This window comes from Solanum verrucosum, unplaced genomic scaffold (genome assembly GCF_900185275.1).
Source record: "Solanum verrucosum unplaced genomic scaffold, falcon-dt-bn FXZP01000153.1, whole genome shotgun sequence".
Lineage (NCBI taxonomy): Eukaryota > Viridiplantae > Streptophyta > Magnoliopsida > Solanales > Solanaceae > Solanum > Solanum verrucosum.
In genome coordinates this window covers 1,980,752-1,999,151 of record NW_026020426.1, presented here as the reverse complement: position 1 = coordinate 1,999,151, position 18,400 = coordinate 1,980,752, and the positions used below count along the sequence as shown (strand labels likewise).

The following is an 18,400-nucleotide window of genomic DNA, read 5'->3' as shown; positions in this document are numbered from 1 at the left end:
AGGTACAAATTTGTAAGGTGAGAAATGATCAATTGTCTCAGGTAGTGAACCTTTGAAAGGATTTATACTTGGTTTGAGTCGTAAAGTTTATTACTTTTGATTGTTAAAGTATCTAAGAAAGGTTTTCATTTTTAAAAGTGTTGGTTTATAATAAGGTAAAAGGTCGGAGTGTTTATGATAGTTGTTAGTGTTGAGAGTATGATTCACTAGCTATGCTCTAGTGTGTTTTCACTTTTGTGGGTGGATCCCTAGTAGTGGATCAAGGGTACCAAATCTTGCGATGTTCTCTTAGTTGAGTGGAAAGATTGAGAAGATTTGGTTATTTCGAATGACATAATTGGTGTTGTCTTGGAGTTGTTAAAGTATTTTAGTGGTTCTACATGTACCACTGAGAATTTATAGAAGAGCTACCATGCATATTTGTGGTTGTCCGGCAATCTTAATATTCCTCTAGTCGTTGAGTTCATGTATCGATTATGTGTGATTGAATGTGGGGATCATTGGGTCCAATTCTATTATTTTTAAGAGGTAATCTACAATTACTAAATCTAGCATTTCGATAGTGTTCTTGGAGGGGTTGCGTGCTTGGACATATCCCTCGATGAGTATCTGAATTCTAATGATCAAATTTGTTATAACTTAAGCTCATAGGAATTTATGTTGTGAGATGGAGATATTGTTAAGAACTATGATTGTTTGGGTATTATGAGCGTGTGTTGGTTGGTTCAGGTTCACTTCTAATTATAGCGAGTATTGATTTAGAATGTTATCATGCTTATGTGAGAAAGGATTACTCCTGATGATTATGTCAAGATCCTTGATAGCAAGTGGCAGAGGTGTGTACGATCAACTTTGGTGGTTGTTGGGAATCGTTTTGTTGTTAGTTAAGTTTACATACAACAATATTTATCACTCGAATGTTGAGATGACTTCATTGAGGCATTGTGAGGGAGGATGTGTAGGTATTCAATTGGTTGGTTTGAGGTTGGAGATGTGAAACCCTTAGGCGGTAATGAGATTCGGTAAGAAGGGCAAGCGAGACAAGTATCCCCAGTAATTCGACGATTCAGATACTACTCTACCCTTACTTTAGCCAGTCTTTCCTAGTTGATCACTCGGGGACGAGTGATAGGTAAATTGGTATCTATTGTAACGACTTGATTCTGTCGTTAGGGAAAAGCCAATGGAGAAAGAATTAGAGTCAGAAAACTTTTTCGTAGTAACTTGAGATTTTCCAGCCTAGTCCAGATTTGGACGAAATTTGAGTCATTAAGGTGTAGGGAAATCTGGTAACAATCGGGTGACTTATTTATGACTTTAATTACATGAGTAGTTAGATAAGTCGTTAAGGAATCCGTACGACTTTACGAAATTGAATTCGGGTGAGTAGAACTCCCAGAATCGATCTTAGCGTGAACAGTACTTTCTGAGTGTCGTTGGCTGGAGGTGTGTTGTGAAATGGGAGTGTTGGAATTCTTTAAATAGCTCACTGGTTCCGTGCAAGCCGTTGGGGCGGAATTTCTGCCGCCACGGCGGAGACGCTGCAGTGGGATGATGGCTGATGTGGTGGGTTCAAGCGACTTAAGATCGTAAATAAACCCCTAAACAACCTTATTTGGCACTTTTTGAGTTTTAGAGCTAAGGAACGAATACCAGGTGACTCCTACTTGTTTTTCACCATTCTTGAGGCTAAAGGTAAGATTTTCACTCCCCGAATCCGTTTTTCAATCTGTAGAACGTAATAGAATGGGTGAATATTGATGAGGGAGGGTTTTGTTATAGATTATATGTTGGAAACAACCCTAATTTGGATAATTGGGAGCATGGGTTTGATCTAGGGTTCATAGAATTGTTAGTAATTCGGGTAAATAGTGATTGTTTATTGATTCCTGTATTATATTGATTATTTGTAGACCAAGAACAAGCGGAACGGATCCGAAAAGGAAAAGATCAAGTTTCTTAGGGTTTCAAGCTTGTTTCGAGGTAGGTGATGGTTGTGATTTTATGATTGTGTGATGTATGTTTGTTTTTGCTTCATTATGATACATGTATGTATATGAATGTTGCATTATTGATCACACTTGTTGTAATGAGATAGATGAATGATGGTTACCATGAAATCATGACTTAAATGTATGGTCTTGAGGATATACTTGTGATTGTGATTGTGGTGTGTTGAATGGATCGGTTGCCACGTTCCGGCATAACTAACTTGGATCGGTTGCCAAGTTCCATCATAACTAAGTTGGATCGGTTGCCACGTTCCGGCATAATTATAGGATTGTTTAGCATGTTTCGGCATAATCATTGGATCGGGTATCACGTTTCGGTATGCTAACTGTTTGAGTGTAGGTTCCGTGAGAGGACCATTGAATTGGGTTCCGTGAGAGGACCATTGAATTGTGTTATGTATCTATTTGTGATGAGTTCATTCATATCTAATGATGATTGGTATTGGAAGACGATATGTTGCTCTAAATTGATATAACTGTGATATGTGAGAATCGTGAAGTTATTCATTATTCGTATATGTTGATGATATTGTATATGTTCGATATGTGCATGTGATTATATTGTTGTATTGACTAATGTATGTTACACTTATTGGGATAGCTGTGTGATCCTACCAGTATATTATGGTTGTGTACTGATACTGCACTTGCTTGTTCTTTGTTAAGTACAAGACATCTTCAGGCGGCTATTGATAGACCTCAACTAGGTGACTATTGAGCGTGACCAGATTCAAGGGTGAGCTAGTTCTTTCGGGCTGCCATGGATCTTTCTTTTTTAAGTCCACTCTTTTCGGACTCAGACTATTTGCTTAAGGTGTTGTTTAGTGTCGGGGTTGTACCCCTTGTTCTTAGACTTGTCGTTAGTAGAGTTTTGGTACAATGACTTTCAGGTTCTAGGTGTTGTTCTTCCGCATTAGTTTGGTTAGTTGTTTGTTAAAAACCTTGGAGTTTATGGGGACTCCATTTTTGTTGTCATTTAAACCTGCTTCCATATATTTAAATGTCTTAATTTTCATAAAATTTGTTAGTTTGGGTTGTAGTAATAGTTCTCCCACCAGAGGTTTAGTGTGGGTGCCAATCACGACGGTCTGGGTCGTGACAAGGTTATAAGAATTCCCTAACACAAAGTTGAGTTGAAAGTTCTCTTACCGATTAAGTTTTCATATAAGATTCTACTTGGGTCAACTTCAAATAATCATATCTCTTAGAATATGAAGAGTTACATGGCCCATAACCTATCAAATTAAAGGTATTTGAGTCTTTTTTTCGATGCCACCAAGTTTGCATCATTTGGAGTTCTAGTAAAATGTTATGCTTATTTTACTGGACACTAACTTGCCACGCGCCGATCGTGCGATCGAGGCATTTTCTGCGCGGGCATGCAGCGAGGCAACAACTTGTGCGCCTAAGGCGTTTTTCGCTCGAGCGCGCGGGCGTCCGGTATTTTAAAAACTCCCAAATATGTAGTTCACCTTCTTAGTTCATAAATTTACCCTAGAAAGAGAAGTTTTCAAGAAACTAACTTCGTCCAAGGTTCATCCATCATTCAAGGTAATATTTTACCATAGAACTTCATAAGTCCTTCATCTTAACACAAATTAATATATCCTACTCATGAAATTCATAGATTTTCAAAAAAGCTTCTCAAGAACTCATCTCTAAGGTTCAAGAAAAAAATTTCTTGCCATCTTTTCATCCAAAGATCTCACCTTTCTCAAGAATTTGGTGCGTATAAAGTAGGTAACGCTATTCATAGTGCTGGACTAGTTCGTCCTCACGCCCTATATCTCAATTTAGTCAGTGGCAAGTTGAATCTAGGGTTCTACCCTCAATTTTATGAAATTCTTGGTATGAGTTATGTTTTGCTCTGAATTCTAAATTCTTATATTATGAGATTGCATTATTATGTGCCTTGATATCCTTGAGTTGTTGTTAGTGATTATACTTTACATGAACCCTAGTTGATGAGATTTTTATTGAAATCCTTTGTGAATTTATTTTCATGCATTGGTTTTGAAATTTTAAAGTGAGTTCAAGAGTATTTTTAAGGTATATTTTGAGAAGAATTTAAGGGAACACAAATGGGTCCAAATGTATTATTTTCATATTGAGAAAAGAACTACTATTTTTAAGAAGAGCATAAACAGTTTACAAAAGTACTTCAGCCAGATAAAGAGAAGTTTAGTTAAACCTTAAAGAAGGTATTTTTTTCACACTGAAAATAGAGTACTATTTTCATATAAGTATAAAGAGTTTTCAGAAAGATAGAGTACAGTTCAGTTACCTCTTAAAGAGGCCTTTTTGACTAATTATCTCAACCCAGTGAGTATTTTACATGAGCATACAGTTATATATATTTTGAGAGTAGTATTGAACACAAATATGGGGGAGAGTCAGACAACTCACAGTCCCCATAAACTACGTAGCCAGCGTATATAGGATCGTACTGCAAGGCAGACGACTCCTTACCTGCCTCAAGAAGACTTTTAGTGGATCCATCAGTTCAGTTGCATTTTATACTCCGGCAAGGTATAGGGCGACTCTGGAAACGTGGGTAAGACGTTGTATCATCACGAGGCTCATAGTGATGGTTGTCGGTTAGAGAAACTCCCTAGTACAGTAAATTAAATATATTTTTATATGTACATTTCAATTCATTATTTACTATTATTGCATTTCTACGGTAAGAGCTTAAATTACTTAAATCATGATTTATACTATATTTCAGTTAAGTTACTTTTAGCCTTTCAATTCAATTAATTGTGTTATTCAGCCCTATTACATACTCGTACATTCAATGTACTGATGTCATTCGACCTGCATCATTTCATGGTGCAGATTCAGGTACTTAGGATCATCAACAAGAGTTTCATTGAGATCACATCGTCCGCTTGTCAGTTGTTGGTGCGGCCTTTTTTCTTTAGGAGGACTCTAGTTTTATGATTTGTTAGTAGTAACACTTTGAGGTGTTGTGGGTCTTTTTCCAACGCCTATCTTTATACAGTAGAGGCTTCATAGATAGACAATGTTGGTCAGTCTTGCAGTGTTCAGTTTCAGATATTTTATTTAAATATGTTTAATACTCAGTATTTTTAGATAAATTTTAAGATTTAATAAGTTGTTTTAAAATAATTCTTCGGCTTTGATACTTGTGTATGCTTGAGTTAGTCTTCCGTTTGTAGTCAACCAGGATGAAGGTTCGCTTGGAGACCAGCAATGGTTCTCAAGTGCCGGCCACGACCAGAGTATAGGCTTAGGTCGTGACACTTCCTGTCCGTTATCTCAGTTATTTTAAGACAAGCGACGGACAACGTCTCTTTGTACGTCACTTTTTTAAAGATGTTTGACCAAAATTTTGACTTAAAAGCGACGGATTGTGTGGTTAAATTTTCATTTATAAATATTTTTTTTAATAAAAAACGACAGACGGCGTCTCTACATATATTAAATAAATAATTATTAATTATATATATATGGCGCAAAAATCCGCGAAAAAAGTGACGGACTAAGAGATGTCGTCCATTGCTTTTTGTAAATAATTTTAAAAATTATTATTTTTATTAAAAAGCGACGGACAGTGTGGCAATGATGTCGCTTTTTGGAGTGACACCATTCGTCGCTTTTCTGTTCGTTGTTTTTAGCAAATTTTTGGTAGTGCTTGCTTATACACTTGTGTAGGTTCCTCAGAATGGGAGAACAAGAAGAGCAATAAAGAATCTAGCCTGGTTCAGTGTGATTGCTCTTCTTGTTCTCCCATTTTGCTTGTCATCCCGACGATCCCTCATTTTCCTTTATATTATGCTTTGTTCTACTTGAGAAACAAAGATATTGAGACTTGTACTTATTTTTTATTTTCGTACTTTATGTATTAGTGACTTGTACACTTGACAATCAGGTTTTGGAGTTATAATAGAATGAATAAGTTTTGAGTAATTTCCCTAGATAGTCACCCATGTTTGGGAAATTACCTAGGAATATCACTTATGTTTGTTTTAGGATTATAATATCGCCCAACTTTACCTATTTTCCTCAAAATATACTTGACACTATAAGTACATTAACTCTTTCCTACTAGGATGATTCTCCAAACCCATGGTATTATATTGGCTATCTGCAAGAGCATCGTATCGAATAGCCAATGCAGTTTTTGCAGCAAGAGATCTCGAAATTTTACCCTTGTGTTTTGGTGCTGCCTGTCCAATCAAAGATGCATGATATATAAGCCCATACTTTGGAGTTGCGTGTTTTGTCTTCAAAGCTCTGAAAAGAGCCTTTTCAGCACCAAGTATCTGAACTGTACTTACAGGTTGCTTCGCAAGATTCATCAAGCTACCACCATGAGCAATAAGCCGAGCACCAACAAGTTCTCCAACAAGAGCTGTAAGATTTGGGGCAATGGTGTTCATCCTGCTCTTCAAATAATCATATAACTGAGCTCTGTACTCAGAGAATGACAGAACTTAGGTGCATAAATCTTTAATATTCTCCAGATCAAGATCACTAACTTCAGTACCCATGGAGATCATGGATGCCTCTTTCAATGCAGCCTCAACCTCTTCTGGGAGTATCTGTAAACATTGTCATACAAAAAGTGTGAATTTTGTCTCATGTAATTAAGAATAAAGCGTGAATCTTGTAAAAAGTAAGAATGCTTATTGGACTACAAGATATCACAAGCTTCATTCCAACAAGCAAGCTAGCCAACATACTATTGAATATTACTGAATGAACAGTAATATACTTTTTTAGTTCAACTCATTTGAAGCATTTAAAAAGAAGCCACTCCTTACCTCAGAGAAATCCAACTTTGCAGCATTTGTACGGTCACCCATCAACTTCACAGCCTTGGCATAAAGAATGTTATCTTGTACAATCTTTGCAAGTTCTGGGAAATGCCAACCATACCATTCACGGACCCTCATAGCATATGTATTTAGCTCTTTATCAAGATCATCCAACAAGCTAATGGCCTGTACAATCATTGTGTCCACCTGTAAAAGAAATAAACAGTCAGTTGTACTGCTATATGATTAACAAAGAGACAAATCAGTAAAGAATATAAAATTAGACAAATAACCAAGGTAATTTTTTATTATTATTATTAACAATTTTTTAAAAAAATTTAGACAATCCATATATTATACCCAATAAAAAAAATTACATAAGGAACTCTAATATGAGCTCCTCCGATTCTTCAAGAAAATAAGTGGCTTTCTCCGGTTCTTCAAGAAATAAATTAACGAATTTGCATAAGGAACTGTCTCCTGAGCCATTGTATACCTGTGATGACCAAAGAAATCGCCACGAGGTAAAATTCAAATTTTCTTCTGATTCTTTTATTTTTAAAGTGTAAATTGTGAAATAATTTGAATACTTAACATGATATTGGAGTAATTTTCTTAAAATTTAGGGTTTTTTGCTTGCTTTTTTTTAATAAGATATTTCTATTGTTTGAATCTGTCCAAGCTTTGAACAAATGTTTATAGTTTGTGTAAAAATCTTTTTTTTACCATGAACAAGAAACCTTTGATTTTTTTACCATGAACAAGCAACGGATATTTATAGTTTGGGTTAATATCAATGTTCCTAATATCTAGTTTATCTCTAAATATCCAACTAAATTTATTGTTTCTTCATCAGCTTCAAGTAACTAGTTTAATTTTTTCCTCGACAGCAAGACTAAATTTTTGTATGGATATAACGGCAAATACTCGTAAATGAAACATAGGATAAAGATTTTCACTATAAAATTGAAGTAACTAGATTTTCATAGAGAATGAATTAATGCTCTCTTATAGATACATTAAACAAGCTGTCATTTAAAGAATTAAAAAAATATTATTAATAAATTAAAACATGTGACATGGCATCCTAGTAGGAGAGAAATAATGTATTTTTTGTGTCAAGTATATTTTGAGGAAAATAGGCAAAGTTGGGTGATATTGTAGTCCTAAAACAAACATAAGTGATATTTCTAGGTAATTTCCCAAATATGAGTGACTATCTAGGTAAATTACTCATAAGTTTTTTGTCTTTGTCTTGTTCTTGCTTTATCTTTTTGCTTTTCTTTTGTTATGTTAGATTGAGGTTAACTTATCTTGATGAAAATAAATAAGTGTCATCATTTCCATTTTTGAATCGTAATATCTTCCACATAGGAAACTTTATTTCACGTGTCCCCTAGGTTGAGTGGCGACATGGCAAGTCATCACAAAGTGCTATGAATTTTCATTAGACATGTGTTGTCTATATTTGCAAACATGTATATTACAGTTTAGGATACGTGTCCTACAATTGATTTTACAAATTGAGGTCTCATCTAGACTCTTTCTTCTTACGTAATGGCTTATATATATACTGTCAGGGTCGATAATGTTAAGTCACCAAGATTATTAGAAACTTTGTAAGAATTTGTCACTTAAGCAAATAATTTTGTATGTCATTCTCATCATAATTTATCATTTAATATATCTACATAGTAGACATAGCAGGTGAACAACTAGTATTTTTTTTTTTTTTGTTATAGCTAATATATTTTCATAAATATTAAGGCATCTAAGAAGGAAACAAATATTGTTTTTTGATCAAATTTTAATTTAAATCTGGAGAAAATACATAAAGTCCCCATCAAACTTAGACCTTATTTTGAAGTAGACACATAAAGTCCCCATTAAATTTAGACCTTATTTTGAAGTAGACACTTAAAGTTTGCAGGGGTCTTATTACCCCACTGAACAATTTTCAATCAAACTAAATACGTCATTTTTAGCAATTTCTACTCCAATTCTCCACGCGTGTCTCTCACCCCTTAATAAAATAATATAATTATTTATATTTTTCTACCCGTTTTTATAAAGGTCGGGTTGTTAACTTGACCCGCCCACATTTTAACCTTTCCTCCTAATCAATTTTTTTCTATCTTTTCTTCCTAATCAATTTTTTTCTATCTTTTTCTTTCTCAAAATTGTGATATTGAGTGATCTGAAGTAAGACTGATGCAATTTTCACTGTTTGGGCTGTTTCAGTTCTTACATAAAATTAATATTAATAAGTTCTAATTTATTTGTATCGGTTAATGAGGCTGTTTTGAGAGAATCTAGTGGAGTATGAACAATAAATATTTTTTAGGTCAAGCTCTTTTTTTGGATTTCTGTGTGTTTTGTCTGAGTATTTCTTCAACTTTTGAATAATATTATCAGTGGACGAAGGAGAAGCTAGCATCTGCGTGTGGTATCCTCGTTCTGAAAATGGGTTTTTATAAAAAAAGTCAGAAATTCGAGGATTGTTATTGATTTAATGTAACTTATCTTGTGAAAGTGAATCGAAGTTTGAGAGATATTGCAGTGTTGTCTCGTCATGGCACTGTAGCAAGCTTCAATGGCTATCAATGGTGTTTGAATTAATTTGGGGAAGATGGATCTTTTTCTAAAATAAAGAATTCAATTTACAATGCCACATGGTCGTTTTATATTGGTTTGGAGCTGTTTTTAAGACACACATGCGCCATGGAAATGTGAAAACACAGCAAGTGCAGAAGCGGGTCAAAATGACATATTTAGTTTGATAGAAAGTAGTTCAGTGGTATAATAGGATTTTCACAAACTTTAAGTGTCTACTTCAAAATAAAATCTAAGTTCGATGGAGACTTTATGTGTTTTCTCTTAAATCTGATATTTTTGATAAAGCACGCTACTACAATGAACTTTCAAATTTAAGCTTGTAAGTTTTTAATATGAGACAACCTTTAAACATTCAGGATGTTACAGTTTCGCTAATCAAGTCTTAATATTTTTAATTAAAAGACGACTTGTTCTACAACCTAGATTATTTTTTTTTTATCTTCCCTAGGAGCTCCCACCCCTTTTGCTCCCTTGGTGACTCGAACTCGCAACCTTCGGATTGGAAGTGAGGGGTGATTACCATCCGAGCAACTTCCTCTCGTCCTACAACCTAGATTAGCTTATTCAATTAGATTAAAAAATTCTCTCACTTCTTGGATAATTTTTATTTATTTATCACGTAGTCATTTTTTAGCTTAATAAATTAAGAGCAACTTTCACATATAGCAAACACAAAATTCATATTTGTATGTTATATCAAACTTTGCATAATTGCGCTCCATAGCAAACATAAATATGTATATTTCGCTATACATATACAAAAGAAAACAGTTGTATAATCTGTTTTGGTATACATATACAAAAAGATCAATTGTATAAAGTGAGATAGGCGAGTGAGCGAGAGAGATCTGGGAGAGTGGCGAGTGAGATCTAGGAGAGTAGCGAGTGCGATCTGGGAGAGGGGAGAGAGGAGAACGAAAATATATGTTCTGGGAGAGGGGAGAGAGGAGAACGAAAATATATGTATATATACAATTTTCATGCATTTTATACATTTGCGTTTTTGTATAAAGTGAGAGAGCGAGATCTGGGAGAGTGGCGAGCGAGATCTAGGAGAGGGGAGAGAGGGGAACGAAAATATATGTATATATACAATTTTCTCTCGCTTTATACAAGCACAAACGCATTTTATACGATTTGCAGTTTTTGTATAAAGTGAGAGAGGCGAGTGAGAGAGCGAGATCTGGGAGAGTGGTGAGCTAGATCTGAGAGAGGGGAACGAAAATATATGTATATATACAATTTTCTCTCGCTTTTTACAAACACAAACGCACTTTATACACTTGCGTTTGTATAAAAAATGAGAGAGGCGAGAGTGGCGAGCGAGATTCACCAGGAGAGAGGTTAAATAGCAATAATTTGCTATGAGGTACAATTAAATCAAACTATATTTATAGCATTTAATTTGAATTAATAGTTTGCTATTATATACAATTTTCCCATAAATTAATGACCCTTGCATATAGCTTAATTCTTTACGTAATAAATGTATTTGATAGGACCTACAACTATAGACCTCAAAAGAGCTTAAAATATATTTTTTTAGGTAATTCGAATCCTTACGCTAAACTTTGGTTATATGGATTAATAAAATAGAATTATCCGAAAATTATTAGGGTGCATGCCCTTACACACCTTAATCCGTTATGTGACAATTCTACATATTTTTTTTTTTATCTTAAAAGAGTTTATCATATCGAAGTCCGTACTTTTGGAAGAAAAAAAAACGGTGCAACAACCACGATAGTCCTCGTTATCTCCTACTAATTGGTTCACTGCTATTCAAATGACTATCTACATACTTAATATTTATTTGTGGATGAAATCCTACACATACAAATGTCGTTTTCTTCCTTGTGTTGTAACAGAAAAAAAAAGTGAAGGAAAAGTATTATATTATGTTCATATTTTGAGGTTAGTCTTGTGAAAGAGCGTTAGAGACAAAGAAAAATATTCTAAGTTTCCACCTTATTCACTATACCAAAAGGAGTAATTATATATTGAGTGAAGATGTTAGTTTGGTGGAGTTCTCTAAGGTGATTTGAACTATGCGACGTTATTGGACTATTATTGTATCCTAAAAAAGACATCAAGAATATACTTTTGAACTAATGAAGATAATACCGCAATAGATTGAATCTCCTTAAAAAGTGTGAGATCTCCGCAACCCAACTACTCTAGGATGTTCTAAAGTTTCGCACACATTCTTGCAAAAGGCAACGGAAAATTAGATGTCTTCACAAGTACTATATTTTGTGAGTAATTTTTAAATATGATTGAACTAAAATTGCTTGTTATGCTATCAGTCATACTAAGAGTCTTTTTGGCATTGTTGTAAGGAGGTCAATAGCGCATATTTTAATTAAAATTTGTGGAATGATTTTTAAATTTATTTTCCTTGATATTTCTAATTATATTTAAATTATTATGTTAATATTACAAAAATATTTAATTTATGTTTTATTTATTTATAATTAATGTTGATTGAAAATTTGAATATGTACTTTTAGTTCTATTTTTTTGAATATGTATATATTAATTTAATAAAAATAAAAAGTTAGTTCCAAATTTTATAATAGATATTTAAAATAATACTCTCTCTATAAACAATCTTAATATTTGTAACATCCCGCCTTAAAAAGAGTTAATTTTAGAAAGCGCAAAATTGGAAATAGCCAAATTGAGATTTATTCAAGATTAGCTTAACTTGTGAGTTTTGGGTCAACTTCAAACGACCATAACTTTCACTACATGATGTGTTAGGTGGCCCATAAGATATCAAATGAAAGGTCTTGGAATCCTCTTTCCAACGCCACCGAGTTTGATAATTTTCAAGTTTGAACGAGGGAGAAATGGCCATTTGAAATCTGTCTGTCCAGATAAGGAAAGCTACCTGAAAATATGAGGGGTATTTTGGTCTTTTCCTTACCCCTTTAGATTAAAACGATTTTAGTATTATTTTTGGGGTCAAATCTGATTTGGATCAGTTATGCAAATTCTAATTTATGCCTAGGGTTTTGAGAGGAGTTCAAGAAGAGGAAAAGAGAAGAAAAGGAAGAACGATCAAGGTTTTCGTGAATCGAGGATTTGTTTCGCCAAATTAAGGTATGTAAGTTGTCATAGTGTTGGATTTGTTCACCCACACGCCAATCATGATTTACATATTCGAATTTCATCCCCCAAGATTTAGTATATTTAAGTTCTTGATGAGTTCTTGAAGTTTAAGTTTCGTTCTTTGATACTGAAGTTTTTGTTGAGTTCTTGAGGTGAAAATTGTGAATGAGTTCAGTAAATTGATAGTTTCTTGTATGGGTTTCGCTGAGATCGTTCTAGGTTGTAAGAATTCAAAAGTTTTTACCTTAGGATTTCAGTGGGTATGAGTTGAATCAAGTTTGGGAGAGCAAGAAAAGATCGGACAAAAATAGTCTCCCAGGTCCGCATTGCAGACTTGCTCCCCCAGAAAGTTACCTCTCTCTCCGCGTTGCGGAGAGAGCGCGGACTCCACTGTCTCAAAAATTATTTCGCAACCAAATAAATTACACCTTCTCTGTGTCGCGCCTTTGCTCCCCAGATAGTATTTTCGCTCGTTTCTTATTTATCAACTACCTGAACTCCACTTATTCATCAAAGAGTCTTTCATAACACAAATCATAACCTTGAATTCATAATTCAAATTGAAGGTAGAGTTAAGAGTTAAGTCTTGAGAGTTCTTTCAAGTCTATTTGAGAAGTCTTTTACAATCTTTTTAAAACTTGTTTTAAGACTTGAGTTCTTGAGTATGAGGATGAGTAAAGTTGAGTTCATTTTTCAAAATGAATATATGGGAACTAAGTATTCCCAAGAGTAAATGTTTTTACATTTAAATGAGGAGGAAACTATGATTTTCCAAAGGAGTTTAAGAGGAGTCTGAGTACTTTTTTTTTAAGAAGTCTTTTGAGTAATTATGTCAAACCAGAGGAAGAGAAATGTTTTTAAACAGATGAGCTAAGTTATAATTTTTGAAGTAGTATTAAGCACCGATATGGGAAAGAGTTCAGATAACTCAAAGTCCTCATAAACCATGTAGCCAACGTGGGTAAAAAGGGTCATATTTTTAGATGATTCCTTATTGCTTTTAAGCATAGACTAGCGGATTCACTTAGTGAGTAGTCCTATATCCCGACAAAGTATAGGACAGTTCTGGCAGCGTGGGGGAGACGTTGTATCATCACATAGCTTATAGTGATGGTTGTCGGTTAGAGAATCTCCCACATAGTGATTTTGTATTCTTATATGCAACAGAGTTATATTGTATTTTCTAATACATTGAGTCATTATCTACTGTTTTAAAAGTTTTCTTTATATTGCATATTTACTACTTCTTTATATTGAAGTGAGTTCAAATTAAGTTGCGATTGAGTTGAGTTGAGACGAGGTAAGTTGTTTGTTCAATTCCAGTTTAAGATTATGTCATGTTTTAGATTTACTCTTGCATGCTCGTACATTCAATGTACTAATGTCATTTGGCCTGCATTGTTTCATGATGAAGATACAGGAGATTAAGGTCATCAACAAGTGATTCCTTGATACCATCCCCAGTTCGAGATAGCTTTGGTGAGCCTCTTTGTTTTCGAAGGATCCCTCATTTATTTTTGTATTGTTATTTCAGTTTAGCTAGGATGATCGGGAGTCTTGTCCCGACATCCCTTATAGTATTAGAGGCTTCATAGATAGATAGACAGTAGTAGTTCATAAGTCTTTTTCATTTCAGTTACTGATGTTTGAGACTTGAGTTTCCTCTTTGGCTAGTGAATGTTTTACTTTTAATATATTCTGAGTATTTCTTTAAAGACTATGAGTAAAGTTTTACCTTTAAAGTTCTAGTCTTGTTGAGTAAGTCTTCCGTTGAGAGTTGAGCCAGGACAAGGGTTCGCTTAGGCCAACAATGGTTCTTGAGTGTCGGCCACGTCCAGGGTGTAGCCTCGGGGAGTGACAAACTTGGTATCAGAGCCCAGAGTTCAAGAGTCCTAGGGTATCTATGAAGCCATGTATGTAGAGTCCTACCTATCGGTGTAAAGTGCGCCACATCTATAATTAGGAGGCTGCGACATTTAGAAACTATCTCACTTATTTCATATTCTTTTCGTGCGATCGAGTTTATCTCTATAAAGTTTCTCTATAATTCATGCTTGCGTGTATCTTTCAGATCATGCCTCCACGAAGAGCTATCGAGGTCATCCCGCTAGGAGGAATGTTGAACCTCAGGATTATGGGGTATCCAATGCACCAGAAGTGCAACCCCAAGGAGAGGTCACAAATTCTGAGTTTCGAGATACTATCCTGATTATAAGTCAAGTGGTGGTCAAACAAGCTAGTCAGCAGAGAGGGGATCGACAGGATGTGGCTAATACATCTAGGATCTGTGAGTTATTAAGGATGAATCCTCCAAACTTCACTGGTTCAAGTGTCACTGAGGATTCAGAAAACTTTGTGGAAGAGCTACAGAAGGTTTTTGAGGTTATGCATGTTGTTGATGTTGAGCGAGTGGAACTATATGCATACCAATTGAAGGGTGTTGCTAGAGTATGGTAAAACCAATGGAAGAAAAGTATAGCTAAGGGTGCACCAATTGTGAGTTGGGCTGCGTTCGAAGAGGCCTTCATGAGGAATTTTTTCCCTGGTGAAATAAGAGAGGCAAAGGTAAGTGAATTCCTCACTCTTAAGCATGAATCTATGAGTGTGCATGAGTACAACCTCAAGTTCACCCAACTATCCCGTTATGATCCGGATAAGGTTGCTGACATGAGGAGCATGATGAGTTTGTTTGTTTCTAGGTTGTCTCGTTTGTCAAGTAAGGAGGCAAAGACAGATATGCTAATAGGAGATATGGACATAGCAAGGCTGATGATCCATGTGCAACAGGTTGAGGAAGATAAGCTGAGATATAGAGAAGAGTCCCGGAACAAGAAATCTAAGACTACAAGAAATGAGTCCGGGCAGTAGAAGAGTAATGCGAATCGGTCATCTTTCCAACATAAGCCAAATGGACCTGCTCCATCATCTTCTAGTGCACCTGCACCAAGGAACTGAAGTGAGTTCAAGAATCAAAATTCTAAGAATTTCAGAGCTAGACCAGCACAGTCTCAAGGTAGTGTGGCACAAGGAGGTAATGGGTCTCCTACATGGTGCTAAGTGTGGTAGGAACCACCTAGAAGTGTGTTGTGATGGCTCCACTGGTAGCTTCAAGTGTGGTCAGAATGGTCACTTCATGAAAGAGTCCCCTAAGAACAAGCAGAGAAATGGTAATGGGGAAATAGAGCCCAATCTTCTTCAGCGGCTCCACCAGACAAAGCTACACCTAGAGAAGCTACTTTAGGGGTAGGCGGAGGAGAAAACCATCTATATGCTATCACCAGTCGCCAAGAGCAAGAGAATTTTCCAGATATTATCACTAGTATGATCAAAGTTTTTACTTTTGATGTATATGCCTTGATAGATCCAGGAGTGAGTCTATCTTTTGTGACTCCATATATTGCTATGAATTTTAATATTCTTCCTGAGCAACTTCTTAAGCCTTTCAATGTTTTCACACCTATTGGTAAGTCTATTCTAGCTAATAGAGTTTATCGTGATTGTGTCATTTCTGTCAATCACATGGACACCATGGCTGACTTAGTTAAGCTAGATATGGTGGACTTTGATGTCATTCTAGGTATTGACTGGCTTCATGCTTGTTATGCCTCAGTTGATTGTAGAACTCGAGTAGTTAAGTTCAAGTTTCCTAAGGAGCCAATTATTGAGTGGAGGAGTAGTTTAGTAGTGCCTAAGGGTCATTTTATTTCATACCTTAAGGCGAGAACGTTAGTTTCCAAGGGGTGCATTTATCACTTAGTCCGAGTTGATGACTCTGGTGTTGAGACACCACATATTCAATCAATTCCTATTGTAAGTGAGTTTCCAGAGGTCTTTCTAGATGATTTTCCTGGAGTACCTCTTGAGAGAGAAATAGACTTTGATATAAATGTTCTTCCTAATACTCGTCCTATCTCTATTCCACAATATAGATTGGCTCCAGCTGAGTTGAAAGAGTTGAAACAGCAGTTGAAGGACCTTCTTGATAAAGGTTTCATTCGACCAAGTGTCCCACTTGGGGCACTCCGATCTTATTTGTGAGGAAGAAAGATGGTTCTCTTAGAATGTGTATAGATTACCGTCAGTTGAACAAGGTTACTATCAAGAATAAGTATCTACTTTCGAGGATTGATGATCTTTTTGATTAACTTCAGGGTGCTACCTGCTTTTCTAAGATAGACCTCAGATCAGGCTATCATCAGTTAAGAGTAAAAGAGAGTAATATTCCAAAGACAGCTTTAAGGACCCGCTATGGTCATTATGAGTTCCTAGTCATGTCTTTTGGTTTGACTAATGCTCCTACAACGTTCATGGACCTTATGAACAGAGTGTTTAAGCCATATCTAGATATGTTTGTTATCGTATTCATTGATGACATTCTAATCTATTCGAGAAATGAGGAAGATCATGATAGTCATCTCAGAGTAGTTCTCCAAAATCTCAAGGATAGAGAGTTGTATGTTATATTCTCTAAGTGTGAGTTCTGGCTTGAGTCTGTGGCATTCTTAGGACACATTGTTTCTTGTGATGGGATTCAAGTTGACACATAGAAAATAGAGGCAGTACAGAATTGGCCTAGACCCACATCTCCAACTGATATTAGTAGTTTCTTGGGATTAGCTGGTTATTATAGAAGGTTCGTCCAGGGGTTCTCATTTATTTCCTCCCCGTTGACCAAGTTGACTCAGGAAACCTCAAAGTTTCAATGGTCTGAAGCATGTGAGAAAAGCTTTCAGGAATTGAAAACTAGGTTGACTACTGCCCCAATGTTGATCTTACCGGAGGGTAAACAAGGCTTTGTTGTGTATTGTGATGCGTCAGAGTTGGACTGGGTTGTGTATTGATGCAGAATGACAAGATTATAGCTTATGCCTCCAGACAACTTAAGATTCACGAGAAGAATTACCCAACCCATGATCTAGAGTTGGATGTTGTAGTGTTCTCTTTGAAGATATGACATCACTATCTTTATGGTGTTCATATAGATGTGTTCACCGATCACAAGAGTCTTCGGTATGTGTTCTGTCAAAAAGAGTTTAATCTCAGATAGATGAGATGGTTAGAGTTACTCAAGGATTATGACATGAGTATTATATACCACCCAAGTAAGGCTAATGTTGTTGCTAATGCTTTGAGAAATTTGTCTATGGGTAGTACGACCCATGTTGAGGAAGGCAAGAAAAAGTTAGCTAAAGAGGTGCACAGACTTGCACGATTGGGAGTCCGGTTAATGGATTCTAATGAAGGAGGAGTGGTGGTGATGAATGGGGTTGAATCATCACTAGTGTCCGAAGTGAAAGAGAAACAAAACCAAGATCCTATTTTCTTGAATTGAAGGCAAATGTTCATAAGCAAAAAATGATGACTTTTGAACAAGGGGGAGATAGTGCATTGAGGTATCAAGGTAGGTTATGTGTACTATGGGTGGATGAACTCCAAGAGAGGATCATGGAAGAGGCTCATAGCTCCAAATATTTGATCCATTCAGGTTCCACAAAGATGTATTGTGACTTGATGGAAGTCTATTGGTGGAGTAGTATAAAGAAATGTATTACAGAGTTCGTTGCTAAATGTCCAAATTGTCAACAAGTTAAGGTAGAGCACCAAAGGCCCGGTGGTATGGCTCAAAAGATAGAGATTCTGGAATGGAAGTGGGAGATGATCAATATGGACTTTATTATTGATTTACTGCAGTCTCGCAGATATCATGATTCTATTTGGGTGATTGTAGATCGGATGACTAAATCAGCCCATTTCTTACCGGTAAAGACTACCCATTCAATAGAAGATTATGCCAGATTGTATATTCAAGAGATAATCAAACTTCATGGGGTTCTAGTGTCCATCATTTCAAATAGAGGCATGCAATTTACCGCA

General features: G+C 35.7%; 1 pseudogene; it reads right to left on the bottom strand.

Annotated features, from left to right (window-relative positions):
• Nucleotides 1-6,058: 6,058 nt before the first annotated feature.
• LOC125807279 (probable nucleolar protein 5-2) lies at nt 6,059-7,285 on the bottom strand (annotated as a pseudogene).
• Between the last annotated feature and the right edge of the window lie 11,115 nt (nt 7,286-18,400).